Source organism: Cebus imitator, unplaced genomic scaffold (genome assembly GCF_001604975.1).
Source record: "Cebus imitator isolate Cc_AM_T3 unplaced genomic scaffold, Cebus_imitator-1.0 Scaffold21, whole genome shotgun sequence".
In the NCBI taxonomy this organism is placed as follows: domain Eukaryota; kingdom Metazoa; phylum Chordata; class Mammalia; order Primates; family Cebidae; genus Cebus; species Cebus imitator.
The window spans coordinates 2,528,149-2,540,245 of NW_016107336.1; the positions used below are offsets into that span (position 1 = coordinate 2,528,149).

Sequence of the window (12,097 nt, forward strand, 5' to 3'; positions counted from 1 at the left end):
TGTTGACCAGGATGGTCTTGATCTCTTGACCTCGTGATCCACCTGCCTCAGCCTCCCAAAGTGCTGGGATTACAGGCGTGAGCCACCGCGCCCGGCCAGCGCTACTTCTTATTCAAAACAGTGTTCAGAGGTTTTACCCCTCTTCCTGTTTTCTACTGGCTACAACAACATTACACTCAGTAAAGACATATAAGAACAGCTTCGCAACAAAACCACCATTCAGGAAGTATCCCGAGGAAGACACTTTCCCAGCTGCAGATGAAGGACACACAGCCGAAACCTGATGGTTCCCCAAAGCAGCCATGCCAACCCCTAACTGCGGTCACCCTTTCCTCAGAGGCCTGCACTCGGCCAACTTCTACACATCCCCTCCACATCTCAGCTCGACTGCCCCCTCCTCTGACAGGCCAGGCAGACCCAGGCTCTCTTTCCTCCATGCTCCCACATAAGTGGTACATCTCCACTGCTGCCACATGCCTGCTCCTGTTGTTTCACTGGATGCCACCTTCCTCGAGAACAGGCACTATGTCTTTCAACACGGCAGCTTTAGTGCCAATCATGAAGTTGGCGCTCAGCAATGGTCTGATGAAGGTACTGGTAGCAATCACTACATGGGGACTGCACAGTAAATGCCAGATATCAGGAGCAGCCTCACTGGTGCATAGGAGTAGGCCTTCAACTGGCTGATTGATCGCAGAGTTGCAGCCAGCAGTCACAGCAGGCCAGACGTCTGAGGTGCAGTGATGCAGAAGATAACAGCACACAGCAGCTCAGGAAACAGCGGCACAGCTGACGGTAAACACCAGCATGCCATTCTATGGGCTGGAAACAAACAAGTATAATCCTCATGGCTAAAAGTGGGAGCAGAAGTGGCTACAAGGGGCTCTTAGGAACAGGCAATAATGACATCACACTGGTCCATGGAATCAGTGCAGGAGGTCTCCAAAAACACCTGCACCTAAGATTCAGTTCAATAAAAAGTAATGTTACCCAAGCGCTATGGAAAAGCTGGCCAGGAAATCTGTAATGTATTAAAAATAGCATGCCAAAAATAGATCACACCCAAATCATCAATAAAATACATCCTCTGAACTCTTCCCCCAAATTCATATTCACAAAATGATGCCATGAACCTTTCTTTGGGGTTGGCCACAACTGAAAGTAGGCAGAGAAGCTGAAGGAATATTGAGGGTTTATTTAGAATAGCATACAACCTATAAGCTGATATTATCCATTCAATGAAAGGTTCAACACATCCAAGATATTACAGGAATTCCCTTACTCATACCCAGTTGGAATGACAGCACAGCTCGGTGCAGTGGTTCACATCTGTAATCCCAGCACTTTGGGAGGCCAAAGCAGGAGGACTGCTTGAGGCCAGGGGCTCAAGACCAGCCTGGCCAATACAGCGAGATCTCTGTTCTCTATTTTCTCAAAAAAAAAAAAAAAGCAATTAATACACAAGAAGCCTTTTATAAGGCAACTTAAAAACTGAGTTAACATTCTTAAACCAAGACCCATATTGTTTTGAAAACTGTGATGTGATAATGTCCTTTTCATGAACTCTCTTGACAACACGTTGATATTCCTTAGAATGAAGATTTGCCCATCAATCCAATACACAGAAATAAGTTATTTTCATGAAATACTTTGAGGTCTTCTGTGTTCTAAGCACAAAGTAGGAACTCAAAAGTGATTGTGAAATGAGTGAAAAATGATTGATTAAAAAATAAGAGTAACAGGACATAAGATTCAGGAAATATCCACTCAAGGAAAAAGTTTAAGCTCAAATGATGGTTTCATTGCTTAGTGTTTTTGGTGTACAATCATAAACAGGAGAGGGGAGAAAAATCAAAAAACTCTTGCCAACTTATGAAAAAAGCAGTTTGCTTGAGTATTAAGTAAAACAAGTCAAGTTTATGAGATGGTTTGTAAAGCATCAGGAATACTGCCCTGTTATATCTGCATATCCTTAATATGTTAGTATATAAAAAAGGTCCTGGATAAAAATACACGATTTTTAGACATTTTAAAACATAGACTTCATATTATGAAAGATGGTACCATACAAGATAGATATTCTGTTTTTAATTCAGATAAGATGGAACGACACAGCATTCCAGGGAGATGATAAGTGGTAAGTGACTTGATTCGCATATTGATGTAAACTGTTTTAGGTCTTCCAAAGTCATTTATCTATCTTTCCTCACAAGCAGAGGGACAAGTTCATTCTATTCTTCATGTGCAAAGCAGTTCAATACTCTTGGCAACAGGTGAGCTTGCTTTTTTTTTTTTTTTTTTTTTTCGCCTCAGACAGCTTTGCTATTTCTTAAATTTTCTTATAAAACCCCACACAGGTTCCTTAGAAGCAGATCCAGAGCCTTAGAGCTAACTTCTTAAATTGTTTTCATTTTTCTTTTTTCCTTCCTTTCCGAAGCCTAATTCCTTTCATTTATGATCATGGGTGATGGGGTTCAGGACACAATATCCCAAAATATGGCACTGTGGCATATGATATACTTTAAGCTGAAAGAATCTGAGAAAACCACAGAAACAGGAGGGTCACTCTCACCTTCCCTTGCCCTTCTCCCCTGAAACAGGCATAAAACCTAGGAAGGATCTTCTGATTTTCTCCTGAAGCAGGAATAAGACCCTCATATAAGAGGTACCCACCATAAACTTGGAGAAAAAGAACATTCTCATCTCTGAAGATGCAGGGATACAGAGAGGAATATGAATAAACAGATCTTGCTAAGTTGCCTCAGTTTACTGCCACTAGATCATATTCTTTGTCCAGTCATATTTCTACACAATTGTCCACTCTTCATCAGATCTAGCATGAAAATACACAAAGTTTCTGTTTTTTGGGGTCTTCATTTTTGAAGGCTCCCATGTCACATAAAACTTACATTAAATTTGTATGCTTTTTTCTTCTTTTCTTCTTCTTTGAGATAGAGTCTATGTTGCCTAGGCTGGTCTTGAACTCTTGGGCTCAAGTGATCCTCCCACCCCTGCCTCCCAAGTAGCTGGAATTACAAGTGCATACCACTATGCCCAGTGGCTTTTTTCTTATTAATCTGCCTTTTGTTATAGGGGTCTTAGCCATGAATCTAGGATGGGTGAGAGAAAGATATTTTTCCTCCTGTCAACTGAAGAGTGACAAGGTTAATAAATCTGGAAAGGAGAGCTTTATTTCTCAGGAAGGGTTGCAGCCTGTAGGGTGGCCATTCTGACAGGTTGGGAAGCACAGCCTTAGGCCAGAAGCCAGACACAAACACTTTGGGGGAGGGGCAGAGGGAACAGAAATTCATGCTAAGCAGGTGGCCAAATGTACATATTTAATAAGCTGTCAGAGGAGTCATGAATATTTATGAAAGGAGAAAGGTGCACACGTGCAACTGAGCTTCATGTTCCTTCATGGGACCTATGTATAAAAAAAAATGGTGACATTAGCAAGATCCAAGGGTAGATTGCTCCTCTCTGATGTCAAAAGGTAAAGAAGATGACCAGAAAACCCTTGTTGTGCAGTGTCTGTAGACTGGCCCGAAGCATTTTGTGGTTGGTGGCCTCTTGTGGGAAAAAATGCTGCTTAGTTGTGCGAAAACAGCAAAAAGGGAGAAGCAGTGTCAGGTTGTTGGTTTAAATCAGTGGTGGAGTCTTTTGAAAGGGCTGGTTTCTCCTCAGCACTTAGGTAAGAAAGCCTAATTGTGGTTAGCAAGAGAGCAGGTGTAAGAAGCATATCTGATCTCCTATCCCATCATGGCTAAGAACTCAGTTTTCAAGGTTACTCTGGTTCCCTTTGGCTAAGAGGAGGTCTGTTCAGTCTGTTACGGGGCTTAGGATTTTATATTTATTTCTTACTCCCCTATATAAATATGCACACATAAGATAAAACACTTTCCAATTTGCTAGAATCTCTTATTTTTGATGGTCAAAAAGGTCCTACATTTACCATTTAGGATAAGAATCTAAAATGATCCAGCAATATTGTCAAAGGCATCAGACCCAGAGCAACCCCATCTTGAATAGAGGCTGGGTAAAACAAGGCTCAGGCTTCCTGGTCTGCATTTTCAGGGTGGTTAGGCATTCAAAGTCACAGGATGAGACAGGAAGTCGGCAGGACTGGTATCACAAGACACAGGTAATAAAGACGCTGCTGATAAAACAGGATGTAAAGAAGCTGGCTGAAACCCACCAAATCCAAGATGGAGATGAAAGTGACCTCTGGTTGTCCTCACTGCTCATTATACACTAGCTATAGTGCATTAGCATGCTAAAAGATACTACCACCAATGCTATGACAGTTTACAAATGCTATGGCTATGTTCAGAAGTTACTCTACATGGTCTAAAAAGGGGAAGAACCCTCTGTTCCAGGAAAGCCCATCCCTTCCCCCAAAAAACTCATGAATAATCTTCTCCTTGTTTAGCATATGGCCAAGAAATAACCATAAAAATAACTAACCAGCAGTCCTTGGGAGTGCTTTGTCTATGGAGTAGCTATTCTTTTGTTTCTCCTCTAATAAACTTGCATTCATGGGGGCGGGAGGGTGGGTAGGGGAGGGATAGCATTAGAAGAAATACCTAATGTGATGACGGGTTGATGGGTGCAGCAAACCACCATGGCATGTGTATACCTATGTAACAGACCTGCACATTCTGCACGTGTATCCCAGAACTTAAAGTATAATTAAAAAAAAAAAGTTGCTTTCACTTTACTCTATAAATTTCCTTAAACTCTTTCCTGCATAAGATCCAAGAACCCTCTCTTTGGGTCTGGATTGGGACCCACTTCCAGTAACATCTTCCTGGCAAACCACCAAGCAACGATACTGGAGAAACCCCTGACCCAAACCCCTGCAGAATACACTGCACCACTAATTGGTCAACTTTGGGTAAGTGGTGAGGTATTTTGTCTAGGGTAAAAAACAGAATTAGGTTAGAGGCCCAACTTAGCAGAGTTAGCATCCTTCCTAAGAAATAGGGGGTTAAAGTTCTTTGGATTAATCCCCGGGTTAAATGCCCAATTTAGCAGGGTTAAAGTCCCTCCTAAGAAATAGGGGGTTAACTCTGGATTAACTTGCCTTGTGCTCTTTGCTGTTGGCTGTGGGTAACAGAATTAGGCATGTTCAGAAGCGCATGGGACATGGGGAGCTTTTTCTTCTCAAAGGAGAAACTTAAGAGCTGATGGGGAGGCTGGAGATCAAGATCCCTTTGTGGCTGACAAGCAGCCGCCTGACCTTTTGATTCAGTGTCACTGCGCTAGGTGAGTCTTTCCCTGGCCTCCCTGTGCTCCCCATCTGCCAAACCCCACTTCAGGCAATGCTTCCCTCCTTCCCCTCACTCATGCACACACCCTTTTTTGTGTGTCACCCCATCTTTTCTGTTACTCAGGGCGACTGACTTTCTGCTCTTCCATCCTGCCCAGGGACCACATGTTGAAACTCCTGGTCAAAGGTCATTCTACCCCACTTTGAATGAATTAAATGCTTTAAGGTCATAAACTGCTTCTTTGACTTGACACGTGTTCAACTTGACTGCTTTGGAGCCATCAGATTCCAGATAAGGCCTGGGGAGCTGTGGAGCTGGTCATGCCCCCTGGGTATGCTGGAAAGCATCAGACCTTGTCTGCACTTCTGTCTGGTGTCCTAGCCTCCACACTTGGTACATAAATAAAATCACTTACCAGGATTTTTACCAAAAATAAAAGTTGCTAGGAGTTAATACTGTAACATATGTAACTGAGATAACTAGATAAACAGTTTTACATGTAAGGTGTGTAAAAAACAGAATGCAGTTTTGGTAAAATATTATAAGGCATGGGGATGTGGATTTTTTTGCCTGGTTTAGAAAGTTAAAGGATTTAATATGATAAAGCTGAAGGTTTGAGCAAGTTGTGAAAGGTTTGTGAAAGACTAATCTTGTAAAACAAATTCCGTGTGTAGAATGTTCATTGCAGCAGTTTATAAAAAGACCTGGAACCAACCCAAATGCCCATCGATGATAGACTGGACAGGGAAAATGTGGCACATATACACCATGGAATACTATGTAGGTGTCAAAAACGATGAGTTCGTGTCCTTTGTGGGGACATGGATGAACCTGGAAACCATCATTCTCAGCAAACTGACACAAGAACAAAAAATCAAACACCGCATGTTCTCACTCATAGGTGGGTGTTGAACAATGAGAACACGTGGACACAGGGAGGGGAGCATCACACACTGGGGTCTGTTGGGGGGAAACAGGGGAAGCACAGCAGGGGGTGGGGAGTTGGGGAGAGATAGCATGGGGAGAAATGCCAGATACAGGTGATGGGGAGGAAGGCAGCAAATCACACTGCCATGTGCGTACCTATGCAACAATCTTGCATGTTCTTCACATGTACCCAAAAACCTAAAATGCAATTAAAAAAAAAAAAGAAATTCCATGTGTAAACATATTGGCTAAAGTTAAAGGGGTAATATTCGGTTTTTATATTAATTGAACTTTGAAATAAAAGCAATGATGTTTTCTTAGAACATTAATCTTTTATTTTTAACAGAAAATTGTAACAGTTTATAAAAGGTTTACGGGAGTCTTACCTTATGGCCAAACTGATTAAGAATGGATAAATTTATCTAAAGGTTTTACTAAGAATTGGGTTTAACATTCATAGTACACTAATGCAAAGGTGAAATTTGGCCTTGTGTCTTGAACAGGATTTTCATGTAATATTTAAAGATAATAACAGCTTTTTGTTTGCCTATGCTACAGAAAAAAGGCAGGAAAAAAAGAGATTGGAAAACTAACTACTCTTGTACTAATGGGTGAAGGCTTTTGTCTTTTTAAAATCTTTATGATTTTGGCTAAATAAATGACTTACTGTAAGCTGGGATTCTATTTTATAATATCAAATATTTTAAACCTTTGATATTTGACAAACTGTCAAAGTCAAATTATAAATTATGTCTTTCTCTTAATTAATCTTTTAGATATTAGTCCCCTAAAGTAAAAAATGACATATCTGGCTTATTTGGTATGTTAAAATCATACAGGAAGCACTGTTAAATATGAAATGGTATTTGGCTTTCTTTGGATTGTATTTGTATAAATATATTAGTATGTGTTCCAAAAATACTGGAAACACCTAGAATTTTGATATGACTTAGTGTACATTACCACTAAATATGTTAAATTATTGTATGCCACAGAAGTAACCGAATTTCCTTGTCAATTGCATCTTTGATTATGGCTGCCCTAAGACGTTTTGTCATTCACAGACAATTGTCTTGTTTTGATCCTCTTCAAAATATGGTTTATAATCAACTATAAGACCCTGATGAGTACTCTTAAATGCAGGTCTCTGGTAACTCTGCAAAGTATGCCAATAAAATAGGAAAGAACTTCCAACACTCTCTTGAAAAACTAATGTATTCATAAATATTGAGCAAAACAGGAATTGCATAAACTGAATTAAAGAATGAATAATCTGTTTATGACTTTCTGCTTGAAACATTGCCCATCCTTTCTTTTTTTTTCTTTTTTCAGAGTTAAGAAAACTTTTCTTTTGAGCTATTTACAGTTTTTATTAGGCTGATACAAAAGAAATTTCAGTTTTTGCACTGTTGGAAACTGTTTGATATTGCAGTACATTCTTAAATAACTGTGGTTATGTTACACGTAATTTAATGGGCATTGCTCGCTTTATGTGTTTTTACTAATGATTTACTACTTGCTGCTTATTTTATCTTTATTTTAGACTATGGAAATGATATTAAACAAAAAGCAAATTTGAGCGATTTTCTTATTCATGTTCAAAATGGGTCTAAAGCAGTGGAGACAGCTTGCAACAACAACAATGCATTTGGCCTAGGAACTGCTAATGAACTTACGGAGCAGTGGTGGTTCAAGAAGTTTTGCAAAGGAGACAAGAGGTGTGAAGATGAGGCGTGTAGTGGCCAGCCATCAGAAGTGGATTATGACTAGTTGAAAGCAATCATCAAAGCTGATCCTCTTACAACTACACAAGAAGTTGACAAAGAGCTCAACATCAACCATTCTATGGTCATTCAGCATTCGAAGCAAATTGGAAAGGTAAAAAAGTTTGATAAGTGGGTGCCTTATGAGCTGAGTGAAAATTAAAAAAAAATTGTCATTATTTTGAAGTGTTGTCTTATTCTACATAACAACAACAAACCATTTCTCGATCAGATTGTGATGTGCGATGAAAAGTAGATTTTATACAACAACTGATGACAACCAGATCAGTGGCTAGACTGAGAAGAAGCTCCAAAGCACTCTCCAAAGTCAAATGTGCACCAAAAAAAGGTCACAGTCACTGTGTGGTGGTCAGTTGCTGGTCTGATGCACTACAGCTTTCTGAATTCCAGCGAAACCATTACATATGAGAAGTATGCTCAGCAAATCAATGAGATGCCCTGAAAACTGCAACACCAGCAACTGGCATTGGTCAATACAAAGGGCCCAATTCTTCTCCAAAACAATGCCAACTGCACACAATGCTTCCAAAGTTGAATGAATTGAGCTATAAAGTTTTGCCTCATCTGCAATGTTCACTTGACCTCTCGTCAACTGACTACTACTGCTTCAAGCATCTTGACAACTTTTTTTGCAGGAAAAACACTTCCACAACCAGCGGAATGCAGAAAATGCTTCCTAAGAGTTTGTCAAATCCCAAAGCATAGATTTTTATGCTACAGGAATAAACTTATTTCTCATTGGCCAGACTGTGTTGAATGTAATGGTTATTATTTTGATTAATAAAGATGTGTTTGGGCCTAGTTACAAAGATTTATAATTCATGGTCTGAAATTGCAACTATTTTTGTACCAATTGGGTAAAGTGTACTCCTATAAACAAAATTTGAAGCATATTTCTTTCTCTCTACCCAATTTCTCCAGAATTTGGAAACTATTTGTATTTGTAATTTATGACAATATAATTATTTGCATAAGTGCAATAAGAATCTGTTTTCTTTTGTGACAGGGCACATTTGGAGAAACTGGTTATTTTACCAAGGCTTTGACTGAAATGGCATGCTTTCAAATATAAACAGACTGCTTTAAAGAATCAAAGTTGCATTACAGAGCCAATAAAAGCTCCTTGGGAAAACTGGCCTCCAACCTTGTCTACACAGTCTCTGTATAGGGTTCCTGACCTGTGGTAAGTAAAGAATGTCACTTTCTGACAGGCCCAGGTTATCTTGGGACAGTAAGAGAAGGAAACAATTTATCCAACTCACACAGGTATTGCAAGCACAAACGCCTGGCTAGGCTCAAATCTTTAAAAAGAAGTCTAATCTAAAGTTCCTTACGGAAGAAAATTCCATCAAAGCCAATTTTAAAAAAGACTATATAGCAAAAATTATTCTTGCTGCACTTTATACAAATCATCAGGCCAGGAATAAAAAGACTAAAGTTTATTTTGCAAACAAATCAAGCTTATCATGCTTTTTGTCTTTAGTAAAAATGGGAGACTTGAGAGAGAAAAATTATGTTTCAATAACTATAGTACACCTGTTATTAGAATGTAGTCTTGTCCATTGTTTTTGAGTATTTTTCCTGCAATTTAGACTGACCCAGCTTACCTGTGAACCAGCCAGTGATCTCTGGATGCAGCTCAGAAGGAAGAAACAAGAGGAATAGGTAATGTAAAACTCTGGATCAATATTACAATTCTGGGCACATACTGAAATAGCCACTCCATGTCAGCTTGATTCCAACAACTGCCCAGTTTATGGAAAGCCTTCTTATTTAGTTTACTTGAGATAAGTGTAATTATTTTGCTTTACTCTTGTGGAATATATTGTCATTGTGCCCTTTGGGTAGGAACGCAGGATAAGCTTACTCAAGCTTTTCTTAAACTGAACACTTACTAGTCTCCTAAATATCACCTTCCGTCAGAACTCACTCAGAGTTATGAATGGCTGTCACCATACAGATGCTTTCTGACCAAGTACCTCTCTACCGTGAATACAAGAGATCCTAATAGTTGGGCGGGAATAACATCACCCCATTCAGCCTAAAGAAGAGAAGATGGATCTTCATCTCTTTATAACCCTTGGAGCTAAAATTTCCTTGTCAAAAGGAAGGAGGAGAAAATATGTCCGAGGTATTGACTGATACCTTATATTTCCCTAAAAAAGCTGTAAGCCAACCACCTCGGGCAAATGTTCTCAGGACCGAGACTGTGTCTCGCGCCATGGCCACTCATATTTAGCTCAGAATAAACCTCTTTAAATATTTTATGGAGCTGGATTATTTCACTACAAAACAATAATGTTTAAACTCCTGCTTCGCCACTTACTAGCTGGATAATTTTGGAAAGTTATTAAAATCTCTCCAATTCAATAAAATAGGAACAAGAACACTACAGGTTGCTGTGAGGAATAATGATAATATATGCATAATATAGCTTATGCCCCTGATGGGGTTCAGGACATGCTAACCCAAAATATGGTATACCTTGGCATATGAGAAAACAGCAGAATCAGGAAGGCCACTCTCACCTTCTCTACCTTTTCCCCCTGAAGCAGTCCATAAAATAATTCTCTAACTTTCCCCTAAAGTAGGTCCAAGACCCTCTTTACAGAGGTAGCCTGTGTATACCTGAAATAAAGGAATGTTCCTATCCCTGAAGAAAAGAATCTGAACAGGTCTTCCTAAGTTTCCCCCGCCCCCATTTATTACTGAAAGAATATCAGAAATATCCTTTCATCCTCCAATCATATTTCTCCATGAATCTCCACTATTCATCAAAGTTAACATAAAAACACACAGGTGTCTCTGTTTCTTTTATCTTAATTTCTGAAGGTTCCTATGTCATGTAAAACTTATATTAAATAAATTTGCTTTTCTTTTGTTCACCTGCTTTTGTTTTAGGAGTCTCAGCCATGAACCTTGTATGGAAAAGAAAAAGATAATACCATTGACCCTTGAACAACATGGATTTGAACTGGGCAAGTCCATGTATACATGAATTTTTTTCAATAAAAGTAACACCAAGTGTACCTGCGTCTCCCTCCACCACCTCTACCTATGCCACCCCTCAGTCAGCAAGACCAACTCCTCGTCCTCCTCCTATTCACCGTGAAACAACGAAGATGAAGATCTCCACAGTCCACTTCCACGTAATGAATAGTAAATATATATATTTTTGTCCTTGTAATTTTTTTTTTGTTTTGTTTGTTTGTTTTTGAGACAGAGTCTCACTCTGTCACCCAGGCTGGAGTGCAATGGTGCGATCTCGGTTCACTGCAAACTCCACTTGCCAGGTTCAAGCGATTCTCCTGCCTCAGCCTCCTGAGTAGCCAGGACTACAGTCACCCGCCACCATGCCTGGCTAATTTTTGTATTTTTAGTAGAGATGGGGTTTCACCATATTGGCCAGGCTGATCTCGAACTCCTGACCTTGTGATCCTCCTGCCTCAGCCTCCCAAAGTGCTGGGATTACAGGCGTAAGCCACCGCGCCCGGCTCGTCCTTGTAATTTTCTTAGTTACATTTTATTTTCTTTAGCTTGCTTTATTGTGAAAATGTAGCATATTATACATATAGCACACAAAATACATGTTAATCAACTGTTTATGTTATTGGTAAGGCTTCTGGTTAACAGTAAGCTATTAGTAGTTAAGTTTTTGGGGAGTCAAAAGTTATACAAAGATTTCCATTTGCCTTTGAGACTGGAGTCAGTCCCCTTAACCCCTGTGTTGTTCAAGAGTCAACTGTACTTTTTTCCCCTAACAAACCCCTTTGAAATCTGGTAAAATAGTCTTCATAGGCTAACAAGAATTACATGCTAAGTTCTGGGCAGAAATATAGTGATAATTAAATTTTAATCAGGCCACACTGTGACCCACTTCCCTGTAGCCAAAGTTATACAGCACTAGACACTGACCATTTGCCTCCCCACTGTTCCTCTAGAAAGGATTTCTGACCTTAGAATCACAAGGCTTTTGTTTAAGAATCAATTGCATGCCCACTGTTCTTATAGACAGGATCACTGACATTAGAATTGTAAGCTTTATTTTGTTGAAGAATTACTTAAGATGTTCTTCAGACGCTGTATTACAGTGAAACAGCTGAGGCCAACCGGTTA

General features: G+C 39.6%; 1 protein-coding gene and 1 long non-coding RNA gene across 4 annotated transcripts in view; one reads left to right on the top strand and one right to left on the bottom strand.

Moving 5' to 3' along the window:
* The window catches only part of DTNBP1 (dystrobrevin binding protein 1), a 142,530-nt gene that overhangs the window by 27,180 nt on the left and 103,253 nt on the right, over nucleotides 1–12,097 (bottom strand). The window lies entirely within an intron of this gene.
* On the top strand, nucleotides 5,028–8,726 carry LOC119470067. The gene is made up of 2 exons (XR_005198931.1): nucleotides 5,028–5,265; nucleotides 7,741–8,726. It is a non-coding gene; the product is annotated as an uncharacterized LOC119470067 (long non-coding RNA).